This window comes from Pelophylax lessonae (genome assembly GCF_965119305.1).
Source record: "Pelophylax lessonae genome assembly, chromosome: 1".
Taxonomy (NCBI): domain Eukaryota; kingdom Metazoa; phylum Chordata; class Amphibia; order Anura; family Ranidae; genus Pelophylax; species Pelophylax lessonae.
The window spans coordinates 71,689,838-71,709,071 of record NC_138768.1 but is presented as its reverse complement, the minus strand read 5'-3'; the positions used below and the strand labels follow the sequence as shown (position 1 = coordinate 71,709,071).

General features: G+C 45.1%; 1 protein-coding gene across 2 annotated transcripts in view; it reads left to right on the top strand.

Moving 5' to 3' along the window:
* Nucleotides 1–19,234, top strand: part of ADAMTS12 (ADAM metallopeptidase with thrombospondin type 1 motif 12) — a 788,736-nt gene that overhangs the window by 572,661 nt on the left and 196,841 nt on the right. The window lies entirely within an intron of this gene.

Here is a 19,234-nt window from a genome sequence, read left to right as displayed (position 1 = left end):
AGGAGGGATTAAATACCACCAAAAGAAAGCTCTATTTGTGTGGAAAAAAAATGCAAAAAAATTTAATTTGGGTACAGTGTAGCATGACCACGCAATTGTCATTCAAAGTGTGATAGCGCTGAAAGCTGAAAATTGGCCTGGGCAGGAAGGGGGTGAAAGTGCCCTGTATTGAAGTGATTAACCACTTACGGAGCACCCACCATGTATTTACGTTGGTAGTTTGACGTTAAATACCTGATAGATAGCTGCCATAACCCCGGTATTTTTTAAATGGTGGGCGGTCCGCTTTAACATAAAGGTTATCCCAGTGGCAGATTAGGGTAAAGATGATGGACTGGCCAAGCATGCCTCCAGACCTAAACCCTATTAAGCATCTGTGGGGCATCCTCAAACGGAAGGTGGAGGAGCGCAAGTTCTCTAACATTCACTAACTCTATGATGTTGTCATGGAGGAGTGGAAGAGGACTCCAGTGGCAACCTGTGAAGCTCTGGTGAACTCCATGCCCAAGAGGGTTAAGGCAGTGCTGGAAAATAATGGTGGCCACACAAAATATTGACACTTTGGGCCCAGTTTGGACATTTTCACTTAGGGGTGTACTCACTGTTGTTGCCAGCAGTTTATACATTAATGGCTGTGTGTTGAGTTATTTTGAAGGGACAGCAAATTTACACTGTTATACAAGCTGTACACTCACTACTTTACATTGTAGCAAAGTGTCATTTCTTCAGTGTTGTCACATGAAAAGATATAATAAAATATTTAGAAAAATGTGAGGGGTGTACTCACTTGTGTGAGATACTGTATATTATCTAAAATCTATAATTATGAGGAGTATTGTTGCTGTTGAAAGGAAAATATACTGTATATAAAAGCATCTCATATTAGCTGTTAATAACATGTTATTTCAATATTTTGAAATCTGCAGTTTTCATAATTTTTGTCAGATAACGTTTTATTGAAAGTTTTTCAATTATTGACAGAAAGTACAAAAAGCATGATTATAATGTGACAAGAGTCAAAGTGTAACGCTTTCAATCACTCTGATGATACAGTTACAATAAAAGCAGTACATTAGAGCACAAGAGAGTAGAGAAAGAAAGGGAGGGGTGTTGATAGGGGGGAAAGTAAAAAAAAAAAAAAAAAGGGGGGGGGGAATTAGAAGGAAAAGAAAGAAGAAGACGTAGCCACTGGTAACATCATCAACAAAACCACACTGCAGTTCATAGATTAGGACTTAGCCCTTAAATATTATAGTTAGAGTAGAGTCATCTGGGGATCTAATGGACCCAATGTTGTCATAAAACAATAAGCCAACATAAGTAAGGAATAATATATGAATATTTTACTTAAAGCAGTAATAAACTGCACCAAAAAGAAAAAAATTGGGCTCCCGGGTAATTTAGGTCATAATGTCCTAGTATGCATTGCGTACTAGCACATTATGACAGACTTACCTGAAAACAAAGTCCTCTAGCACCGCACTTTCACGGGTCCCAGTGCTTCCATCCTCACTGGTCCATCTTCCAGGATCATGAGCTTCAATAATATGAATAGCTGAGCCACGCTGACGTCCCTCCCGGCACAGTCCATTCAGAGCCCAGTGCGCATGAGCCGGTTGCATCATGGGCTGCTGCTAAAGTAAATATCTCCTAAACAGTGATCGAAAGTTTGGGCACCCCAGGTAAAAAATTGTATTAATGTGCATTAAGAAGCCTTCTCCAATTTTGTGAGCGTCAACTATTTTTAGTTTCAGTTTTCTAGACAACTGCTTAGACGATCCCATGGTGCTGATTGTTGGGGCAAGGTCAGATGAGTCTGGGCATTTAAAACCTTTGAGATTGACATCACCTGGTCTTCCCAGACGATGATTGAAAACAATCCATGACACTGGCAGGTCTCAGCCTTGCAAAGGGGGCAGTGCATGCTATAAATTCTGCAGGGTGCCCAAACTTTTGCAGACGCCATTTTTTTGTTTTCTGTTATTTTGAAAGTGTAAATGATGGAAATAAAATCTAACTTTTGTTGACATATTATAAGAATGTCTAATCTGTAATTTGATGCCTTTTGGAGATTTTTCCATCTTTCCTTGGGTTCTTTATGCACATTAATACAAATTTTTACCTGGGGTACCCAAACTTTCGATCACCACTGTATTTACTGTACCTATGGGTAAGCCTTATTATAGGCTTACCTATAGGCAGTGCTGGGACAAGGTCATCTACCGCCCAGGTTAAAGATGCCAAAAAGCACCCATCCCTCGTCAAAAAAAATCCCCTCCCCTCCAAAAAAAATGTGAACACTAATCTGCACACAATTACCCGCAAGCATAAGTTGGCTTTGCAAGCCACAATTCTCCCCACACAAATTCCTCTCCCTATGCAGCGCCCCCCACTTCATATAATGTCACAGTGCCCAGGGCAGCCGTCCCTCCTGTCCACCCCTTGTCCCGGCACTGCCCTTTAGGTAAAAATAAACATTATGACTTAACTAACACTATAAGTTGCAAACAAACTATGACAGTAGTCTGTCTCTTATCACCTCTGCAGGTGAAACACTCTGCGTGTATTCATCTATGCTCCCCAATTTTTTTTTTTTTCAGTTTATTTTAGACGTCCCCAGTGCTGGTAGGAGAGTGGAGTTAACCTTACTTATCTACTGGCCCATTGTTGGTGGTACAGAAGAAAGCCACTTCATGGCTATCAATTTCCTAGCTTTAAACAACAAGCAATTTATGGCTTTAGGTTATAGAGTAGAGAGAACAAGGGAGTTCAATGTCAGATTAACTGTGCTCACTGCCTCCTGCCAGTTAGCATATCTGGCGCCTGGGGCTGGTCCTTTTTTTGCACCCCTCCCCCACGCCAAGATAAATGGTATGTGGCAATATAGTGGCACCCCACCAAAACTGTGGGTGCAGTCAGATTGCATCAACAGTGGGAGGGGCTTAAAGGGCCATATGCTTTAATGACTGTGCCACAAGTGAGTATATAACAGTATAACAGACAGTACAAACCTCTGTATACACATTTTAATAAAATAAAATGGTTCTATTACATATCCTTTACTACACACAGCTAACCCTAAACTGATATTAAAGTCTTGTGTTTTGTTTTAAATTAACAATCATTATACTTACCTGCTCTGTGCAGTTGGTTTTGCACAGGGCAGCCCAGATCCTCCTCTTCTCGGGTCCCTCGATGGCGCCCTGGCCCCTCCCTTGTGCCTAGTGCCCCCACAGCAAGCAGCTTGCTATGGGGGCACCAAGCAAGCGCACTCCCTAGCCGTGGCTCTGTGTGTCCATTCACTCACAGAGCTGTGGCTCACTCCTGCCCACTCTGTCTCCTGAGTGGCTCACTGGCTGTGATTGAATGCATTGGGAGCCAATGGCTCCTGCTGCTGCTGCCAAAAGCCAAAAAGGAGTGCGAGTTCCTGGAGAGCCAAGGCTTTCTTGGATATCGCTGGATCGAGAGGGGGGTTAATGCAAGTATTTTTACCTTCATAGAATACATGAAGGTAAAAAAATCTTGTGCCTTTATTACCACTTTAGCAAAGAATGTGCTGTACTTAGAATGCAGTAGTCAGGAGTAAGAAATGTAAAACACCTATAGAAATGGGTGCACAGATCCAAATGCAGACACTGTGCGTTCAAGAACATGCATCCCTTCTTGTCTGCATGTCAAATTTTGACATTCGACTATGTCCGTGCAGCTGCTGCGTCCCAATTGACTTTGACTGGACTGCCTGCATAGGGATGCACAGAACACCATGCATCCCCACGAGGTACAGGGCCATCAAACTGGGCTTGGACGCATATGCTCCATGTGAATGAGACCTAATTTTCATGTGGGCCAGATAGCAGAAAAGAGGAGATGTTGGGTATTTAAAAGAATATGTGGATATTGGAGAAACATGGACTTTTTAGGCATGCATATATAACAACAAAAAAGATTATTCAAAACAAGACAAAATTCACATCATAAAAAAAAAACATATGAAATCAGACCAGTATAATGGAATATCTGACCAAACCAAATGCTCACGCTGAACTAGGGTCTGCTGGAATACCAGGGCCCTGTGGTGATAGCCAACACAGTTTGAATTGGTCAGCATCAATGGTTAAATCTCAACATGTTTCGCAATATTTAGCTTCTTCAGGAGATCATTTGATTATTCTAGATGGGTAAAAAGAATAACAATAAGTACATTTCATAATATGTTTAAACAATTGTTTACTAATAAGTAAACCAAAAATAGAAATACTGTGCTCAAGGTCCAAAGGTGGAATACCAACATGCAGGGAGGCCAATTGCAAATATGGGGGCACGCACAGTATCAGCACCATAATATAGTAAATGGACCCTTATACACAAAGGAATAGAACTTTAGACAAAAGATAGAGAAAGCGAGACACACCACCTTCAAAAACAAAGAGGGGTATGTTATATAATAAACCACATACCCTGAAGGTCTCTACTGGTAAAAGTAGGCATGGGTAGCCCTTCCTCACAATGGCGACAACACATGTGAAGTGACTCAATCAAGTCAACCTGCATAACGAAAATAGTATACCATCTATAGAAAATATATAAAATGTATACCTTATCCATAAAATTTAGCATACATCAGCCCATCATAGCTGTGCTGGCCCTTTAATTATCATGACTGGTGATGTAAAAATGCTCACCTCAAATTATATAATCATATCAGGGGTAGCCATGGGTAAAGTGTTGATTGAATTATGTGACTGTAAAACAGTCAAGATAAACCAGTGTCCAGCTAGAGCAGTATCACTCGTTGCATTAACAGTGGAACAATTGTAGAACACTATAATCCAAAAAAGCTTTCCCAAAGTGTGAGGATCTGCAATGTAAGGAGCCATCAAATAACTAAAAGATTGTCTTAACTACTCATAACGTTGTAGTAAGACTAACACTGGGATAGAGGCAAGGATAGAGATAGCCAGAACAGAGCCAAACAAAACATTCCACATACCAAGGTCGCCAGGGATTGCCCCGTGCCAGCCCTGCACATATGAATCATAGGTGGTATCTGATACTACTACTGTGCCTTATATGTGCCTCCCAATCTGCGCATCCATGCCATTGGCCTTGGCGTCTCCCGACTCAGTCTGAAGTGCGCATGCCCGAAACGCACAGCACGTATGCATGAATGATCACATGACCGCTCGCCTATAGAGCCGGCTGGGACAGACAACGCACTCAGATGGAAGCACAACCAAGGCACAGCGTCCCCTCCTGAAACCTCCAGACACCGCAACCACTGTCCCCAGTCTTAGGAAGGGGGTGGGGACAACTTAGGCTGCAGCTTTCTGGCCGCACATATGCCCAAAAGGGGGGCCTAGCATGCACACTTCCAGTCAAGAACTGGACCTCCAACACAGCTGTATAGGAAAAGCAAACAATTGATTAAGGATATTTTATGAACATAGATAACTAAACTAGTGTGACAAATATTTTTTTCACAAAATTAACCCTCATTAGATACTCTTAGTTGAAACCCAATTATCATATGCCGAATCAGCATAATCACAGCGTTTAGTCCAGGGCCTCTTCTGCACCACCCCAGCCCAGGGCCTCCCCCACACCCCTCATCAGCCTAGGGCCTCCTTTGCCACCAAGTCCCGGGCCTCCTCTGCACCCCCCCCCCACTCCAGGACTTTCTTTGCACCTCCCCAGCCCCCCAAATCCTTTGCGATACCAACCCCAGCTTCCTAGTCCAGAGTCCTCTGCACACAAACTCCTTTCCTTGTCCTATTAAATGCCTTCCAGTTCCAGGAAGGCTGTCCAATATAATTTTACTGTAGCTGGGATGCTTCACTCAGAAAGACATGGGCAGGACTAGGAGGAAGTCCCCACAAGACTGCCAGGGGTGCCGCTTGCACTAGGTGCCCCTGCTCTAGGGTGTCACTTCCGCCGGTTCAAGTGTAATGAACAGGCAGCGCCCACTGCAAAGTTTGCCTAATACCAGAAAGTCAAATAGGAGGGAGACCGCACAGGCGCACTAGCACTGAATCACTGCGCTCCTCCTGCCCAGCCGTCCTATAGAAAAGCATTCCAGAGCTTAGCAACATAGCAACAGTAGCTGAAGCATAGCACAGTGGAGTGTCTCTATGCCCGTACTTTTGCAGCCATTCTGGCATCCAATATAACCTTTGTATTATGCATATTTGTGATAGGTGCTTGGAGTTTGATAAAGAAAGTGTGGGGACCAACTGTGGAATAGAATCCTATTGTTTTCCGGAGAGCACTCCCATATCCTTTTCCGAGTACATGTCAAAGGTGTTAGTTGCATCTGAGAGGTATGTAGGCTCAGATATTGTATATGTAGTGCTTACTCCCTAAAGGGCCCGCTTAATTGGTCCCAAGGTTTTTTCCCCAAACAATGTGTGGTTCACTCGGTTAAGGGTAAACGGTTACCATCATGCCTGTCTTTCAAGCAATACATTTTATATTATCCTCTATGGGATTTTGAAGGCAAACAGACAAAAACAGGAAAAAAAAAACATGTTTATCTAAAAAGTTCCATCTTTAATTTAGAAAAATATTTTAAAAAACATTAAAAAATGTTCACAAAATATCTATTAAATGACACATAAAGACTTAACAATGAGTCTAATACATGTGCTGGGTGGTACTCCCAATACTATTTTTAATTAACAGCCATGGCATCCAAACATTTCAAATGTTTTAGATTATTTTCTTCCTCAGTGATATAGTGCCACCCTGCCAAGTGCCAAAAGCAAAGAAATCCCACATAATATACAATCTACAGAAAAGATTTTTCAAACAATACATTTTGTTTCATATGATATTTACAACCACAACCAAGACAGACCCATTACTTTCCAGTGTGTCAGACTCTCTCTCTGCCTCCCAGATAGCAACTCTTTCACATGCAAGGATCACATATACCCATGGAAGAAAAGGGCATTACTGAGAGGACATTCATCAAAAAGCAAAAATAAATGAGGAATAATAGAATATAAAAAAAAATCCTAAATGCATTGTCCATTCATAAAACCATAGAACAAAACTAAACAAGAGGGAGCCCCTAAATACCAAACATCATCCAGCTATATGGTGTATCCAAAGAACCTATAACCACCACCTACTAAGCCCATTAATATCCCTTATAAAAAAAAATACCATGCCATCTGTTTAGAAATAGAAACATATATAGCCCCAAAAAATTAATTAAAAAAACCTACTTACATTGCCTCTTGAAAAGCTCTCCTCTTCTGGCTCCTCCACATCCTTTTTTGGCCACATGTACAGCTTGTGGAACAATTGTGCAAATCTAGCCCTAAATTGTCTCCCTTATATTCGTAGCCAGTATTGTTTGGGCCTCCCACAGGCAGGAGGAACCGGCCTTCATGTTACGGGAGATGAGACTGGAGGAGGAGGACATGGCATTGGACTCGGTGGGACTTCCAGTGGGCGGGCCCAGGGGAATGTAGATGGTCAGGTCTAGGGACGGGGGGATGGGGGGGCCAGGGGGCCCAGGCCTAAAACTGTGTAAGGCTCCCCAAAATTTCTGATGGTGGCCCTGCTCTCCTGAGCCAGAAGAGGCAAAATGGTGCTGCTCCCGTGGACCCTCGGCGTCCTGATATGTAGCAAATGCACAAAACATGGAAGCATGGCGTCATGACGTCACTTCCGGTTCTGATGGCGGCCTCCCAGGCAGGCAAAATCTCCATACCCTAAGCTTAACAAATCCAAACGCAATATTCCCCACGCACACATTCAAGATATCTGGCTGTTCAGTGATGCTGGGTGCTGTAATGACCATAGGTTGGAAACCGTGGATACTCAAAGTGAAGAAATGTCATCAGCACACCAAGGATTCCTCAAAAGGGTCCAAAGCTTTATTCCTTGGTCACATGATTGATTGCAGTGTCAGATCCGAAGGCTTTGTCGGCTACCCACTGCAGGGGTTATTAATCTTGGACCCACCGTGAGATTATTGGGGGACCATATTCACCAATTGGTTTCATACTGTTGTACACTTTGACCAAATGGCATCTGAAGGAACGCCTACATAACAAGGTGACAAAATTGCTGGAAGCGTATACAGTCAAGAGAAGATCGAGGCTATCTTGTTTCCAACAGACACTGACAAAGCTTTCAGATCTGACACTGCAATTGATCATGTGACCATGGAATAAAGCTTTGGACCCTTTTTGAGAAATCCTTGGTGTGCTGATGACATTTCTTCACTTTGCCCAGCCAAACAAAGACTGCTCTGTGGACCTAAATGATACCCTGCCTGTTGCCAGAGGGAGAAATCTGCCCACACAGGGAGGTCAATGTGCAGAAACAGAAGTCCTCCCCCCCATATTATCTGGGTCGAGGAGCCCTCCGTGTTGGGAATGTGGTGTTGACCACCTTCCACCTAGCGTAGAAAAAAGGGAAAAAAAGAGGACGTATGGTAGGTACTCTAGCAACCAGGCACACAGTCTTAGTCACTCCTCTGGCTCAGTAATCAGTCTAGGGGTATTTTTTTTGGGTGCAGCACTGATTAGTGTATGCTGAATACGATACTAAAGTGAGTAGGATTCCCCCATCCACATTGAATCTCTGGTTGATTGAAGAAAAATGATCAATGTATGGGCTGCCTAAGTGCTAACTGGATATATATAATATCAACTGAGCAAGTTTATGAAGCTCCTGGAACAACAAATAAGGGGGGGGGGGGGGGAGACAGAAGGGAGGGTGATGGGGAGAGTTCAGTCATAATTAGAGAAGTAAAATTTCCAGCCAAAAACGAATAAGAACATACTGGACTTTACTGGTACCATTAAATTGAGGTACCACAATTAGCCAGAAAAAAATGGGAATTTTGGAATTGAAAAATCAGTGTGGAGTAGTATTACAAATTAAAAGTAATTTTGTTACATTGGAAATGTGAAATGCAGGGAAAAGCTACTGACACTTTCATTATGTCCTCATCATTTCATTCCATAAAGTATTTTTTAATGACTTTAGGGCACCTCTGGCATGCAGGGGTATGTTTTGTCATCCTTGTAGCATTTGGAAAATAATATTTCTTCTCAATATCTGTAAATTGCAATTTTGCTCTCAGCAGAAATGTCACTGTGGAAATACTTCCAAAACTCTTGATGATTGTCTCACCATTTTACTAAGAGGAGGAAAAAAAATGATTTACTGACCTGACTATAGAGAAACATTATGCTGCGATTAGTGTTGAGCGAACACGGACTGTATTATTCGTGTTCGTACCGAATAATTGGATTTTTTTTACCCGAACACGGACACGAACACTTTACTGTATATTTGGGTAATAATCCGTGTTCGGTCGTTTTATTTCCGGGTTTTGCATGCTTTGGCGCGCTTTTCATGGCGGGCTTTCAACAGCCAATCAACAAGCGTTTAACTGGTGTGCCTAAGCCATCCCAGCCATGCCTGCAAATGTATCAGTAGCTGTGATTGGCCGTCTGAAGCATGTGACCAAGTCTTTATAAGTTCGAGGCAGCGCCGCTGCGGCGTCATTCTGCTGTTTAGATCAGGGAGAGAGCACACATCAACGTGCTGGCTGCTGATTAGGGACAGACAGGCAGGCAAAACTCATTTGTGTCCGCATAGAATTGAGGGACAGGTCGGAGTGTGTTAGGCAGGGCGAGTTGTAGGCATTTTAGGGAGAGAGTCTGCTGATTTTAGGGACAGTGCGTTCTACAAACTACAATCGACATTGCTGTGTGGGGTGGGGTTTGCAGTCACCCGATCTACGATCTTATAAATCCTGTTAGGGAGAGAGTCTGCTGATTTTTAGGGAAAGTGTGTTCTACAAACTACAATCGATATTGCTGTGTGGGGTTTGCAGTCACCCGATCTACGATCTTATCAATCCTGTTAGGGAGAGAGTCTGCTGATTTTTAGGGAAAGTGTGTTCTACAAACTACAATCGATATTGCTGTGTGGTGTGGGATAGGAGATAGGCAGGTGTCAGTGGTCCACATCCATTTTGCTGTGTGTGGGCTGCAGTGAACACAATCTTTTTGGGGTGCAGTGAACACAATCTTTTTGGGGTGCAGTGAACGCAATCTTTTTGGGGTACAGTGAACATAATCTTTTTGGGGTGCAGTGAACACAATCTTTTTTGCCCACTGAGGAGGAGGGAGAAAAGTATTTTTCTATCAGGCACTGTGTGCAGCCTTTTTCCTTCAGCTGTGCTGTGCTGTGCTGAGTGACTGATCATACACTGCTGTGTTCAGTTCACATGTGCTAATATTGAGCGGTTTCAAAAATCATACACTTTTTTTCTATTCCACTATTCAATATACAGCCTTGGGTTAAAAAAAATTAAGTTGTGGCCTGCAGCAGAGCTGAATGATATTTGGGGTTTTTGGGGTTCATCTCATACTTCTGAAGATTTGAGGGTGCTGCCTGTTCCATACTCCCCCTACTCCTCATCCAGCCTTTTAGGGGTACAAACAATAGTAATTGGGGCCTAGTGTGATTGTGTACGTGTGATATACATACACTTTTTTTGATCATATTTTCTATTCCACTATTTAATCAAAAACCTTTGGGGATCAGTTAAATTGGGGGATAGTCTGTGTTGGTACGTGTGAGAGAGATCCACCTTTCCAAGTTTTTGGGGTTCATCAAAATACTTCTGAAGATTTGAGGGTGCTGCCTGTTCCATACTCCCCCTACTCCTCATCCAGCCTTTTAGGGGTACAAACAATAGTAATTGGGGCCTAGTGTGGTTGTGTACGTGTGAAATACATACACTTTTTTTGATCATATTTTCTATTCCGCTATTTAATCAAAAACCTTTGGGGATCAGTTAAATTGGGGGATAGTCTGTGTTGGTACGTGTGAGAGAGATCCACCTTTCCAAGTTTTTGGGGTTCATCTCATACTTCTAAAGATTTGAGGGTGCTGCCTGTTCTATACTCCCCCTACTCCTCATCCAGCCTTTTAGGGGTACAAACAATAGTAATTGGGGCCTAGTGTGGTTGTGTACGTGTGATATACATACACTTTTTTTGATCATATTTCCTATTCCGCTATTCAATAAAAACCTTTGGGGATCAATTAAATTGCGGGATAGTCTGTGTTGGTATGTGTGAGATCCACCTTTCCAAGTTTTTGGGGTTCATCTCATACTTCTCAAGATTTGAGGGTGCTGCCTGTTCTATACTCCTCCTACTCCTCATCCTGCCTTTAGGGGTACAAACAATAGTAATTGGGGCCTAGTGTGGTTGTGTACGTGTGAGATACATACACTTTTTTTGATCATATTTCCTATTCCGCTATTCAATAAAAACCTTTGGGGATCAATTAAATTGCGGGATAGTCTGTGTTGGTACGTGTGAGATCCACCTTTGCAAGTTTTTGGGGTTCATCTCATACTTCTGAAGATTTGAGGTTGCTGCCTGTTCCAAACTCCTCCTACTCCTCATCCTGCCTTTAGGGGTACAAACAATAGTAATTGGGGCCTAGTGTGGTTGTGTACGTGTGATATACATACACTTTTTTTTGGATCATATTTTCTATTCCGCTATTTAATCAAAACCTTTGGGTATAAACAATTAAATTGCGTGATAGTCTGTGTCGGTACGTGTGAGATACACCTTTCCAATTTTTGGGGCGCATCTCATACTGCCGAGGATTTGAGGGTGCTTCAGTCTGCCTCCTGCCTGTTCCGAACTCCTCCTACTCCTCATCCTGCCTTTAGGGTAGAAAAAATTGTAATCGGGGCCTAGTTTGTGTTTGTACGTGTGAGATACACCGTTTTGTAAAATTTGTCCTATTCCGCTATTCAATATACACCCTCTTTGAGTGTAAAAAATTAAATTGCGGGATAGTCTGTACCGGTACATGTGAGATACACCTTTTTAAATTTGTTTGGCGCATCTCCTTCTACCGCCGAGGATTGCAGGGCGCTTCAGTTTGCCTCCTGTTCCCAACTCCTCCTACTCCTCTTCCTCATCCTGCCTTTAGGGTACAAAAAATTGTAATCGGGGCCTAGTTGGTGTTTGTACGTGTGAGATACACCGTTTTGTAAAATTTGTCCTATTCCGCTATTCAATATACACCCTGTTTGAGTGTAAAAAATTTAATTGCGGGATAGTCTGTACCGGTACATGTGAGATACACCTTTTTAAATTGGTTTGCGCATCTCCTTCTACCGCCGAGGATTGCAGGGCGCTTCAGTTTGCCTCCTGTTCCCAACTCCTCCTACTCCTCTTCCTCATCCTGCCTTTAGGGTACAAAAAATTGTAATCGGGGCCTAGTTGGTGTTTGTACGTGTGAGATACACCGTTTTGTAAAATTTGTCCTATTCCGCTATTCAATATACACCCTGTTTGAGTGTAAAAAATTAAATTGCGGGATAGTCTGTATTGGTACATGTGAGATACACCTTTTTAAATTTGTTTGGCGCATCTCCTTCTACCGCCGAGGATTGCAGGGCGCTTCAGTTTGCCTCCTGTTCCCAACTCCTCCTACTCCTCTTCCTCATCCTAGTCTGTGTTTGTACGTGTGAGATACACCGTTTTTTTTATCCTTTTTCCTATCCCGCTATTCAATATACACCCTTTTGGGGTAAAAAACATTAAATTGCGGCATAGTTTGCATATTTGACTGTGAGATACACCCGTGCGATACTGTTGTTGTTTTGTTCCGCTATTCAATAAACACCTTTCTAGGGCAAGATCATAAATTACAGAAATATGAGGAGACCGTCAAATAGGGGCCATGGCCTGGGTCGTGGTGCTGCTGGTAGAGCTCCTGTTGCAAGGAGAGGACGTGGTCGATCTGTGCCAGCTACACGCACAAGTGAAACACCTTCCACAAGTGTGAGTAGGCGACAGAACCTGCATCAGTATTTGGTAGGGCATAATGCGCCTCTAGACGTGATGAGGCCTGAAGAAGTACAGGCGATAGTAGATTGGGTTGCTGACAGTGCCTCCAGTTCCTTCACATTGTCTCCCACCCAGTCTACTGCAGAAAGGTCAGAGTTGGCACCTGCAGCCAATGTCCAACCGTCTTTCACCACACCCCCTTGGAAATCAGGCAAACAGTCTGAGCCCCAATCCATACAGCAGTCTCTTCTTCTTTTTGAGGACTCTGTCAGCAGGGTTTCCCAGGGCCATCCACCTAGCCCTGCCCCAGAAGTTGAAGAGATTGAGTGCAGCGATGCCCAACCACTTATTTCTCAAGATGAGTACATGCAAGGACCATCGCAGCACGTCTCCGATGATGACAAAACGCAGGTGCCAACTGCTGTGGCGTTCAGCATTGTGGAGACCGACAAGGAGGGCAGGGGTGAAGACTGGGTGGAAGATGATGTGGAGGACGATGAGGTCCTCGACCCCACATGGAATGAACGTCATGCAGGTGACCTGAGTAGTTTGGAGGAAGAGCCAGTGGTCGCACAGAGCCACCAGCACAGCAGAAGAGGGAGCAGGGTGCAGAAGCGGAGCGGCCGTGCCCTAGACAATACGCCCGCTACTGCCCAACGCAGCAAGGGAACAAGCGCACCAAAGTCAGCTCAAAGGAGTTCTCTAGCGTGGAAGTTCTTTAGAAAATGTGCTGATGACAGGACACGAGTGGTTTGCACCCTGTGCAATCAGAACCTGAAGCGAGGCATAAACCTTCTCACCCTGAGCACAACCTGCATGATCAGGCATCTAAGTGCAAAGCACGAGCTGCAGTGGAGTAGACACCTTCAAAACCAAGAAACGTCTCTGGCTCATCCTGCTTCCTCTTCTGCTGCAGTCTCGACCGCTCCAGCCACATCTGTAGTGATACCGGCACCTGCCACCCCGCAAACAGAATATCTGTCAGCAACACCACCACCTGGGTCACCAACAACCATCTCCACAATGTCCCGTGGAAGCGTTCAGCTTTCCATCTCCCAAACACTTGAGAGGAAGAGGAAGTACCCCCCTACCCACCCGCGATCCCTGGCCCTGAATGCCAGCATTTCAAAATTCTTGGCCTTTGAAATGCTGTCATTCCGTCTGGTGGAGACGCACAGTTTTAAAAACCTTATGTCGGTGGCTGTCCCACAGTACGTCGTGCCCAGCCGCCACTACTTTTCCAGGCAAGCCATCCCTTCCCTGCACAACCAAGTGGGGGAAAAAATCAGGTGTGCACTGCGCAACGCCATCTCTGGCAAGGTACACCTAACTACCGATACGTGGACCAGTAAGCACGGTCAGGGGCGTTATATCTCCCTGACGGCACACTGGGTAAATGCAGTGGCGGATGGGCCTGAGGCGGATAGCAATTTGGCGCATGTCCTTCCACCACCGAGGATTGCAGGACGCTTCAGTTTGCCTCCTGTTCCTAACTCCTCCTACTCCGCTTCCTCATCCTTTACCGCCTCCTCATCCGGACAGCGTAACACCTTCACCACCAACTTCAGCACGGCCAGGGGTAAACGACAGCAGGCAGTTTTACAACTTGCCTGTTTGGGGGACAAACCACACACCGCGCAGGAGTTGTGGAGGAGCATGGAACAGCAGACAAATGAGTGGTTGCTGCCAGCGAGCCTCAAGCCCAGCCTGGTGGTGTGCGATAACGGGCGAAATCTCATAGCAGCTCTGGGCCTAGCCGGTTTGACGCACATCCCTTGCCTGGCGCATGTGCTGAATTTGGTGGTGCAGAGGTTCCTTAAAAACTACCCCGATATGTCAGAGCTGCTGCAGAAAGTGCGGGCCATCTGTGCGCACTTTCGGCGTTCTCACCCTGCTGCTGCTCGCCTGTCAGCGCTGCAGCGTAACTTCGGCCTTCCCGCTCACCGCCTCATATGTGACGTGCCCACAAGGTGGAACTCCACCTTGCACATGCTGCAAAGACTGTGCGAGCAGCAGCAGGCCATAGTGGAGTTTCAGCTGCAGCACGCACTCGTGAGTCGCTCTGTGGAACAGCACCACTTCACCACCAATAACTGGGCCTCCATGCGAGACCTGTGTGCCTTGTTGCGCTGTTTTGAGTACTCCACCAACATGGCCAGTGCCGATGACGCCGTTCTCAGCTTAACTATCCCACTTCTATGCCTCCTTGAAAAAACAATTCGGGCGATGATGGAAGAGGATGTGGCACAGGATGAGGAGGAGGAGGAGGAGGAGGAGGAGGAGGATGAGGAGGTAACATTTCCAAGGCTTTCAGGGCAGTCATTCGCAAGGGGCTCCGAGGGTGGGTTCCTGCACACACAAACGCCAGGGACACAATTGTCCAGCAGGGGCACAGTTTTGGAGGATGAGGAGGAGGAGCTGGAGGAGGAGATGGAACCATGTTCACAGCAGGGTGGCACCCAGGCCAGCTCATGGCCATCACTGGTGCGTGGCTGGGGGGATACAGAGGACACGGACGATACACCTCCCACAGAGGACAGCCTTTCGTTGCCTCTGGGCAGCCTGGCACACATGAGCGATTACATGCTGCAGTGTCTCCACAACGACCGCCGAGTTGCCCACATTCTAACTTGTGCTGATTACTGGGTGGCCACGCTGCTGGATCCCCGTTACAAGGACAACGTACCGTCCTTAATTCACTCACTGGAGCGCGATCGCAAGATGCGCGAGTACAAGCGCACGCTGGTAAACGCCATGCTGCTGGCATTCCCACCTGACAGCGGGGCCACAGTGGAAGCACAAGGCAGAGGAGGAGGAGGAGGAGGAAGAGGTCGCCAACGCAACCAGGGCACCGCCAGCACCTCAGAAGGCAGGGTTAGCATGGCCGAAATGTGGAAAAGCTTTGTCAGCACGCCACAACAAACAGCAGCACCAGCAGCTCAGATGGAACGTCTTAGCAGGAGGCAGCATTTTACCAACATGGTGGAGCAGTATGTGTGCACACGCCTACATGTAGCGAATGACGGGTCTGCCCCCTTCAACTTCTGGGTCTCCAAATTGGGCACATGGCCTGAGCTTGCCCTTTACGCCTTGGAGGTGCTGGCGTGCCCTGCAGCCAGTGTATTATCTGAACGGGTATTTAGCACGGCTGGGGGCGTTTATAACAGACAAGCGCAGCCGCCTGTCCAGAGACAATGTGGACAAGCTCACGTTCATTAAAATGAACTAGGCATGGATCCCACGGGACTTTTCCGTACCTTGTGCAGAATAGCGATGGATACCGACCTTACCCAGCCATTGTTCCATTTTTGCTCTTTCTCACTCTTTTGGGGTGTACCCTCATTTAAAATTTGTGAAAAGAAGCAGTGTTGGCTACCTCGTCCTCCTCAGGGCCAGATTAACGTAGGGGCTATTGGAGCTGCAGCTCCAGGCCCCTACCTTTTATATAGGCCCCGGGTTGGCCATATTCACTGTTACCGCTCTTCTGTCACTTGTAAACACAGAAGTCTGGCTTCTATGCTCGCTTCCCCAGGCAGCTCCCTCAGAACCTCCCCACACAGCACGAAGGCCGGATAAGGAGGGACAGTTGCCGATGCATGGATGTGTTTATGGGCTTCAGAGACAGCATCCCATGTTGAATTAGGCATGCATGGCTGCACCCTTCCTCCTCTGGGTGCATGCCAAGGCACGGCCCTTAAGGCCCTTCAAAATCCTCAGCACCAAGACCATGATGCTCTTAATCCGGCCCTGGTCCTCCTCCACCGCCGCTTCCACCTACACCGCCCATAGGTGTGCGCAGCCTATTGCATTAGGGTGTGCACCCCAAAGTTTAAATACACATGCATGTGTTTGCCTACATGTACATGGCCCCGATACATTACTCTCCCTGCTGGCAAAGTGAAATAGAGCAGAGCAGGTCCGAGGGAGATCTTTCCCATCTCCTCACTGGCAAACAGAGCGATAATGCTAATGTGCCCTAGGTGATTAGGGTGTGCCCAGGTACACCCGGCACACCCTGTGCGCACGCCTATGACACCGCCACATCCACCACCACCTCAACCTCCCTCCTACTCCATATGGGCCTCGTCCTTCAGAGATGAAGAACATTGTTTTATTTTTCTGGTGTTTTTTTTTGTTGTTATTTCCCTATCCACATTTGTTTGCAGAGCACTTGCCATGCTCTTAACTACGTTTTGCTGCCATTTGCAGCACTCTAGCCCTTTCCTTTGGTGTTTTAGAGCCATTTTAGTGCCTGAAAGTTCGGGTCCCCATTGACTTCAATGGGGTTCGGTGTCCGGGAAAAGTTCGGCAAAAGTCCGGGACACGGACCCGGACTTTTTTTTAAAGTTCGGCCGAACCCGCCGAACACGGACATCCAGGTGTCCGCTCAACTCTAGCTGCGATAGTGGAAAATATTAATAGGAATAATTTAAAGGTTATAAAGATAAACTAATTTGTCAGACAAATCTTTCCTTTTACCTGTCAAATAAAGCCTGGGAGGACAGAAACTATCATTTACTGTATCCCAACAATCCCCCAACTGTAGGAGGAACAAGATGGAGCCCACAAGCCAACTAAACTGAAGCATTTCCCCTTCAGTGCTCCCTAGTGGCAGATATGCATATTTCTCTTGTTTGAGAATTGCGTTCAGAATTATAGTGTTACTTGAATTGTAGTCTAGAATTTTCTTGTCTTCAGTTGAAAAAACTTGCAATCATTTAAAGACTATACATAAAGTCTCAAAAAAATCTTTCATTTAAGTATAACATTAACATGTTATATAGTTTGAATACCATTTTATATTAGATATTATATTATATATATATATATATATATATATATATATATATTTTTTTTTTTTTTTTTACCCTTTTATTGGCTGAACTAGATGGACTTGAGTCTTTTTTCAACAGGTAACTATGTAATATATTATTTATCATTGTAAATTAACATATTCCACACTTCTTTCTTTTTTTCCAATTTTTCTAGGAAAAAAAAAACAAAAAAACGGCTGGGGAAAAAAACAGAAAAAAAGTTTTTCCCCCAATTTTTCCGTTTTTGTTTTTCAGGCATTGCTATCTCTAGTGCACTGGCACTGCTCAGTGTTCAGTCCCCTGAGGCTGGTTTTTGGTGGCTCAGGCATTGGCATCATTCATACAGTCATGATCTAGCTGCCAGCTGCTGTTTTACACATCCCCCTTCTCAGGCACAGCTGCACCCTGGGTATTGAAGTGTGGAAAGGCTGGCTACACACAGGGGGAACAGGAGCAGGAGAAGCAGGAGCAGTTTGATTACTCTCTCCTCTCCTGTCCGTGCGGGGGGGGGGGTGAAGTGTGTTGGCTGGGCCCTGTGAGAGTGTCACAAACAAAAAAAAAACTGAGATCAAGCTGTTTTTTACAAACTATCCATTCATTTACAAATAGTTTGCAACACTGCATGCTTTGGTTCAATGCAGGCAGAAATATGCAATATATGTAATTCAATTGCATTATGCATTGTACATGCTACGTAATGCAGCAACACAGAGTATGCTATGGCTGACCATTGTTCAGTACTGTGTCTACGTTCCTGCTCAGGTCACCCTCTATGGCCGTGGAATTATAAAGTCAGGATTAACAAGGCATAAAACTCAGGCAATTTCAAGGCCTGCTGATTTCATCTATTAATCCCATTAAATGGCAATCTTCATGCCACTCAGTGCCTTGTTCTCATATTTCTATAAAATGACTTTTTGTGTTTGCCAGGCTGTGGATCTACTGAGGTCACCAGCCAATATAATGAAAACGGAAAGGTGTTATTTAAAAATGTCATTAACATGTTGATGGAAAGGGAAAGGAGGAACCAGGAAAAGGTAAAACAGAGGCAGATTACATTTAAGCTTTAAGGTACACATGATATATTTCTAAATGCTGTGACATTCGGCAAACATTCACTGAAAGCAAATCCGATTTAAAGAGGAAGTAAACCCTCCTCTGACACTTTTACCTATAGGTAAGCCTATGATAAGGCTTACCTATAGGTACTGTAAATATCTCCTAAACATGTACCGTTTAGGAGATATTTACCTTACATGCAGCCAGTGACGTCACTGGCACATGCGCTCTGAAGGAATGGCCGCTGGTGCCGTTCCTTCAGAGCCCCGTGCCGTGACCGTCGGCTCCCGCGCGCATGCGTGGGAGTGACGGCATCGCGGCTCCAGCCAATCAGATGGCCTGATGCCGCAAACCCAGAAGAAAGGCGACAGAACATGTCGCCCATGAGACAGGTAAGCGGTCGGCACTGCGGGTCTTCGTTCTTAGGTAAGTATTTCATCATGAGCTAGTATGCAATGCATACTAGCTCATTATGTGTTTTTCTTTCAGGTGTTTGTTTTTTGTTTTTTT